Genomic DNA, 7,526 nt, shown 5'->3' with positions numbered 1-7,526 from the left:
TGCACTGCTGGTGGGAATGTGAATTGGTTCAGCCACTATGGAGAAGAGTATGGAGGTTCCTTAAAAAACTACAAATAGAACTACCATACGACCCAGCAATCCCACTACTGGGCATATACCCTGAGAAAACCATAATTCAAAAAGAGTCATGTACCAAAATGTTCATTGCAGCTCTATTTACAATAGCCCAGAGATGTGAACAACCTAAGTGTCCATCATTGGATGAATGGATAAAGAAGATGTGGCACATATACACAATGGAATATTACTCAGCCATAAAAAGAAACGAAATTGAGCTAGTTGTAATGAGGTGGATGGACCTAGAGTCTGTCATACAGAGTGAAGTAAGTCAGAAAGAGAAAGACAAATACCGTATGCTAACACATATATATGGAATTTAAGGGGAAAAAATGTCATGAAGAACCTAGGGGTAAGACAGGAATAAAGACACAGACCTACTAGAGAATGGACTTGAGGATATGGGGAGGGGGAAGGGTAAGCTGTAACAAAGTGAGAGAGTGGCATGGACATATATACACTATCAAACATAAAATAGATAGCTAGTGGGAAGAAGCTGCGTAGCACAGGGAGATCAGCTCGGTGCTTTGTGACCCCCTAGATGGGTGGGATAAGGAGGGTGGGAGGGAGGGAGACGCAAGAGGGAAGAGATGGGAACATATGTATATGTATAACTAATTTACTTTCTTATAAAGCAGAAACTAACACACCATTGTAAAGCAATTATACTCCAATAAAGATGTAAAAACAAAAACTTATGCAGGATCAACTGGCTATCCATGTAGAAAAAAAAGAAATTTGACCCTTCTTCACACTTGACAGAAAAATTCAGTTTTGGGTGGTTTAAAGATCTAAATATGAAAAGTAAACAATGAAACTATTAGAAGCAATAGATTAGTTGTATATTCCTGAGCTTTGGGTAGAGAAAGGTTTCTTATACAGGTTACAAAAAGCACTAACAATAAAAGGAAATTTCAAAAATTGGACCACACTAAAATTAAGAATTTCTACTCATCGAAACACACACAAGAGTAAAAAGTCAAGTTATGGGAAAGGATATCTGTAAAACATAAAACTGACAAAAGGAAAATGAAAAATAGGAAGAAATTTGACCAAGTTCTTCACAAAAATTAAAATCTAAGTGGCCAATAATTTTTTAAAATATATGACCTTATTTACTTAGTATTTATCATAGATGTTAGAATGAATATGGCTAATACCAATTTAAGCATTTACAGAATACTATTTAGACCTAATATTGGTATATTAAATGCAAGTATCACAGAACCTGATGTTTATGTCATCAGATTATAAAGAAATTTAATTCAAAATAAATGGCCCATAAACTTCTGAAAATCAACTTAAGTGTAATGATTAATTTTATGCATCAACTTGACTGGTCACACTAAAAGCAGATTAAATATTATTTCTGGGTATGACTGTGAGGGTTTTTCTGGATGATATTAGCATTTGAATTGGTGGGCTCAGTAGATTGCCCTCCCCAGTGTGGGTGGGCATCATCCAATCCCTTTCCGGTTTGAATAGAAGTGGTGGAGGAAGGAGGAATTTGTCCCCTTTTTCCTGCCTCACCACTTCAGCTGGGACATTTCATTTCTTCTCTGGCCGTAAGACTGGATTTACACAGTTAACTCCTATGGTTTTCAGGCCTTCAAGTTAAACTGAATTATGCCATCGGATTTTCCAAGTCTCCAGTTTATAGATGGCAGATAATGGGACATCTTAGCCTTCATAATCGCATGAGCCAGTTCTTCATAATAAATAAATAAGTGTATATTAATAAATATATTATAAAATAAAAATATATAAATATAAATCTTATTATGTATGCCCTACTGGTTCTGTTTCTCTAGAGAACCCTGACTAGTACATTAACCTTGCCAGCAATCAGGGAAATGCAAATTAAAACCACAAGATCTACACATCCATGGGAACACCTAAAATTTAAGACTATCAATCCTAAATGTCATCAAGAATTTGGAGCAACGAAAATTCCCATATACCACCCTTAATTATGTAAATTAGCAAAATCACTACAATGGACTGAACATTTGTGTCCCCTCCCAAATTCATATGTTGAATCCTAACCCCCAGTGAGGTGGTATTAGAAGGTGGGGCCTTTGGGAGGTAATTAGGTCATGATGCTGGAGCCCTTATGATGGGATTAGTGCCTTTATAAAAGGAACTCTAAAGAGCTCCTTTGCTCTTTCTGCCACATAAGGGTATAGCAGACAGTGGCAGTCTGTAAGCCAGAAGAGGAACCTCAACAGAGCCTAACCATGCTGGCAACCTAATCTCAGACTGCCATCCTCCAGAACTGTGAGAAATAAATTTCCGTTGTTTATAAGCCACCCAGTCTATGGTACTTTGTTATAGCAGCCCAAACTGACTAAAACAACCACTTTGGAAAACTGATTGACATTCTACTAAATTTGAACATACATGTATACTCTGATCCAGCAACCTCATACTTAGGTATATGCTCAGTATAAAACTGCACATGTGCCCCAAATACATGCCCAAAAATGTTCACAGAAGCACTATACTTAATATTACCAAACTAAAACAAACCCTAATGTCTATTGACAGTAGAATCAATGTATAAATTGTTGTGACATACAACAGAATGCCAACTATTAAAATGAAAGAACTACAAATACATGCAACAGCATGAACAATCTCATAATGTTGACTGAAAGAAGTTAGATACAAGATACACAGTATATGACTTCACTTACATAAATTTCAAAAACAGGCAAGACTACTCTATGGGTTTAGTCCTCCTAAGAGAGTTTAGTCTTGTTTAAAAGATCAAAGGATATAGCGGGGGCATGAGGAAAGTTTTTGGGGCACTGGCAGTGCTCTAGCTCTTGACCTGGGTAGTGATTACATGGCCATGGTCACCTAATGATAATTCATTGAGCTCTAAATTCTTGATTTGTGCTTTTTTCTATATTGTGTTATAGTTTAATAAATTTTTAATGTACTTGAATCATTTTTTAAAAGGTACTCAGCAACAATAATAAATTCCTAAACTAGTTCCTAAAGCCTCAGTTTAATCTCCGTCTGTGGCTTGTGAGGGAAGCAGTAAGTAAAAAAGATAAAGAAAATATATAATACATGAGAAATTCATACAATTGCTGCCATGATTTCAGCAGCTAACCAAAAACTTTCAGTTGCTACTAGTTGTGATTATCTAATTGTGCTGCTGAGGAATAACCAGGTAAGACCTACTACTAGCAGGACTACCCAGCTGTTAAGTATTTTGAGATGCAGTAATTTAAATTATCAGACAAAAATCTCAATGTAGAATTGAGAGGGTGGAATATTTGAAGTCCTTTCCTAACAGGATGCAATGTTGGATTTGAAAGAAACATGAGAGATTACTTACTCAGTCTGACAGATGGAAAACTTGACACCAGGAGTGGCTGAATATCTGGTCAAGATTAAGGTAATACACGTGGCAGCAAAGCTGGGGAAATAACACAACTATTTCTAGGGCAGAGCATTTTCCATTTCTCAAAGCTACTTCCCTGGGCTTTCCTGGTGGCGCAGTGGTTGAGCGTCTGCCTGTCGGTGCAGGGGACACGGGTGCGTGCCCCGGTCCAGGAAGATCCCACATGCTGCAGAGCGGCTGGGCCCGTGAGCCATGGCCGCTGAGCCTGCGCATGCGGAGCCTGTGCTCCGCAACGGGAGAGGCCACAACAGTGAGAGGCCCGCGTACCACAAAAAAAAAAAAAAAAAAGCTACTTTCAGTTGTTATGGTTGGGAAATCTTTTTTTTTAAACCTCAGAATATTGAAAGTAGGAAGGTGTGCAACTTTTGTCTCGACTTGCTTTTAAGCACAGAATCTAAAATTTTTTTGTGTGAAGACCTTTGTATCTCATTCTCACAGCACTTCTGCCTGAATTTATACTTTTGGAGATACAATAAACGTATTTACTTAGAATTTAACTCCACTGCTTACTGCAAATTCAGCTTTTAGAGACAATATAATCTAATTCCTAAGTAAAGACATACTTAGAGAAAAGTACCAGCTACCCAATAAGTATATGTCTACCTTTTATTTCCAGGGCCTGTAAGTTTCCAAATTGCCCAAAGGAAACAGTGGTGACAATGAATGTCCTCTGTGGAGGAAATCTGCTATAATAATTCCATTTCAGTTCTCTATACATTTTTATTCCCATTATGTCTATTACCTGGCAACCATGGAAGCATATATCACAGACACTGCAGGAAAAACAAATCTAAAATATACACTTCGAAACACTTAGGTACAAATGATTCCCCTTTCAATAACCATTATACTTGGATTCTTTTCTCTTTAACAGATTTTAAGTCATCAATTGTATGTAACTGTATGCCTAATAAAAAGGGTTTTTCTTTATAGTCAGGTATCACATATTGAGGTTATATATCACAAATGCCTCTAAGGTTAATTAAAACTAACCGATGTATTTCTCTGGAAGCATCTTTAACATTAATCATTTATGCAAAACAAACAGAATATTTATTATGCATAAATATCTCTGGAAGGATTCACAAAAACCTGGCAATGTTGGTTACCTCTGAGAGGGGAACTTTGAGAGAAGAGTAGGGAGAACTTATTTTTATTCTCTTTTGTAATGTGTGCTTATTTCCTATTTTAAAATGAATTAAAAATAATTAAAGCCCCACTTACAGAGAATTTCATTTTAAATTAAAAATCTCCCTATCTCTCCCTTCAATCACCAACCCCTCCCCAAACATGCACATACACAGGAGCCTATGATTTTCTAATAAATATATTCTGGCACTGAGACTAGTTTTCAAAAAGGCAGCAAGGACAATCAGATACTCACCTATTCCCACCTTCTCTCCCAAAGCCTCCTTAGATAATATCCCCTTTTAGATACTCACAACATAAAAGTTAGGAATTACATCTCTTTTCCTGGATAATAAGGGCCCCTAACTAACCCTTCTGCCAAAAATTGACTAACCTTAGGGCCTCCAGGAGGCACTGAATCATTTTCCCATTAAAAGGGAGTTTCTGGGCTTCCCTGGTGGTGCAGTGGTTGAGAGTCCACCTGCCAAGGCAGGGGACACGGGTTCGTGCCCTGGTCCAGGAAGATCCCACATGCTGCAGAGCAGCTGGGCCCGTGAGCCATGGCCACTCAGCCTGCGTGTCCGGAGCCTGTGCTCTGCAACGGGAGAGGCCACAACAGTGAGAGGCCCGAGTACCGCCAAAAAAAAAAAAAAAAAGGGAGTTTCTATCCTATTCTCTTACAGACACTCAGAGTGACTCTGCCACCCACAATGCTAGAGAGGAATATTTTGGATCCTGACCGCCTCACATCTCACCCTAGAGGTTGGGTGAGTTAGTCACTTGGAGGACCAGAGAAATTGGACAATATTTCTCAGTTTAGTGAAGCTAATTTAAGCCAAAGCCCCAGGCAGTGGGCACTGGATCTCAGTCTCCTTTTTTCTCTAGCCAGCTCAGTGGGAGATATCAACCTAGGAAAATGTTACTTCTTAGAATATTCAAAAGTAAGCTATGTCCTCCAGTCTATCACCAATAAAACTGATAGATTTCCTCTCCATCTGCATATTCTATTGTCTTACTTTTCAATTGGTTTTGAATAGGGATGAAGAGGGGCACCATTTATTGAAATGTATCAAAAACCCTAATAATATTATCATATTAAATGTATATATTGGTTATAAAACACACCCTAATCTCAGAAACATTAAATGGCTGAGAGTGAGGGTCTTTGAATCAAGGAAACAGGATGTATCCTTATAACCCAAATAATTCAAACTCACTCCTCCCTCAATTGTTGAATTCCTCATTCCGGCATCCCTTATTATCCAAAACCTAGCCACTGCTGAAAGCATCATAAGTAACTAACAATCAAATGGTAGTAGACCATATTTCATTGTCTTAAATGAAAAAAATAATAATGCATTCCCAACCCATCCAAAAATTACACGCACACACACACACCCATTACCCTTTGACTCACTGCCACTCTCCCTCACCTGCTCCACTCCACCACTCTGAGCACACCACGTTTACTCCCATCCTAGAGTCACTCACTAGCTGTTCCCTATGCCTGGCAAACTCTTCCCTCAATAACCACATGATTCCTGCCCTCTTCAAGACTTCCCTAAAATATCACTTTCTCAACGAGGCCCACCCTGAAATCATAGCAACCCTTCTCCCCCTGCCACATCCCTGATCTCTCTTACTCTGCTTTATTTTCCCATGGCACTTTACACCCTCTAAGATATTTTAGAGTGTGTTATGTATACTGCCTGCTGTCTGTCTCCCCCAGCTGAAATGTCAGTTTCATGAAGTAAGGATTTGGGGGAGTTTTTTGTTCATTGATGTATCAAGAGCCTAGAACTGTACCTGGCACTTTATAGGTACTCAATAAATATTTTTTTGTTGAACTAAACACTGCCTCCAGGCCATCCACTGCCACATCAGTGGTTATTCCTTGACCTTTTAAAATATCTTTGGGTCATATTACTCACTGAGAATCTGATAAAAAGCTATGGACTCTCTCCCCAGGAAAACATATATTCACAGGAATGTATATATGTATACACATTTAAACAAATTCTTATATATAGTTTTAGTGGGTCTGTGGACTTCCAGAGGACCGTGCATGGAGACTTAAACCCACAAGGATATATAGACTACTTAGGTGTCATCAGTAGGCCAAGTGGGATACCATGAATGGAGTAAGAGTTTCTACATTGCAAAGGGAGTCCACAAAGCACCAGCTGTCCCTTGTTATGGCAAGTGCTGGAGTAGGGGATTCCAGGAAGAGGGCTTTGTGGAAGGAGAGGCCAGAATAAGACTGTCCTGGGACCAAAGGAGCAGGTAAGCCCAGGTGCTTCCTCTTCCCTTTTTTCTTGCTACTCTCAGGCTGACCACGCTTCCACCCCCCCACCCTCCCCCCAAACCTTGCCCTGGATTGCATTAAAGTTAGATCAGGAAGCAAAAGCTGGCCTTCCACAAGGTGGGGAGAGTCCACAAGAAGCTTTGGGGTCTACAGTGGTAGATGGGAAGGACAATACCAAGTAGAGGCAGTTGGAAGAGCAAGAAAATTCTAGTAGTTTCCCATCTGGGACAATCATTCTCAGTTATTCATTCATTATGTGTGAGTGTGACTACTTCAGAGACTCCCTGAATGAAAAAGAAGAAAGAAGAAAATGTTTAAGGGCTTTTTATGTCTCTTCAGGGGGAAAAAAAAAAAACCTCTACAACTAGGTAATCAAAATCAATCAGGGGCTTCCCTGGTGGTGCAGTGGTTGAGAGTCCGCCTGCCGATGCAGGGGACGCGGGTTCATGCCCCGGTCCGGGAAGATCCCACGTGCCACGGAGCGGCTGGGCCCGTGAGCCATGGCCGCTGAGCCTGCGCGTCCGGAGCCTGTGCTCCGCAACGGGAGAGGCCGCAACGGTGGGAGGCCCGCGTCCCGCAAAAAAAAAAAAAAAAAAAAAA

The sequence above is a fragment of the Neophocaena asiaeorientalis genome, unplaced genomic scaffold (genome assembly GCF_003031525.2).
Source record: "Neophocaena asiaeorientalis asiaeorientalis breed wild unplaced genomic scaffold, Neophocaena_asiaeorientalis_V1.1 scaffold225, whole genome shotgun sequence".
NCBI classification, from domain to species: Eukaryota; Metazoa; Chordata; class Mammalia; order Artiodactyla; family Phocoenidae; genus Neophocaena; species Neophocaena asiaeorientalis.
This window is presented reverse-complemented; position numbering follows the sequence as displayed.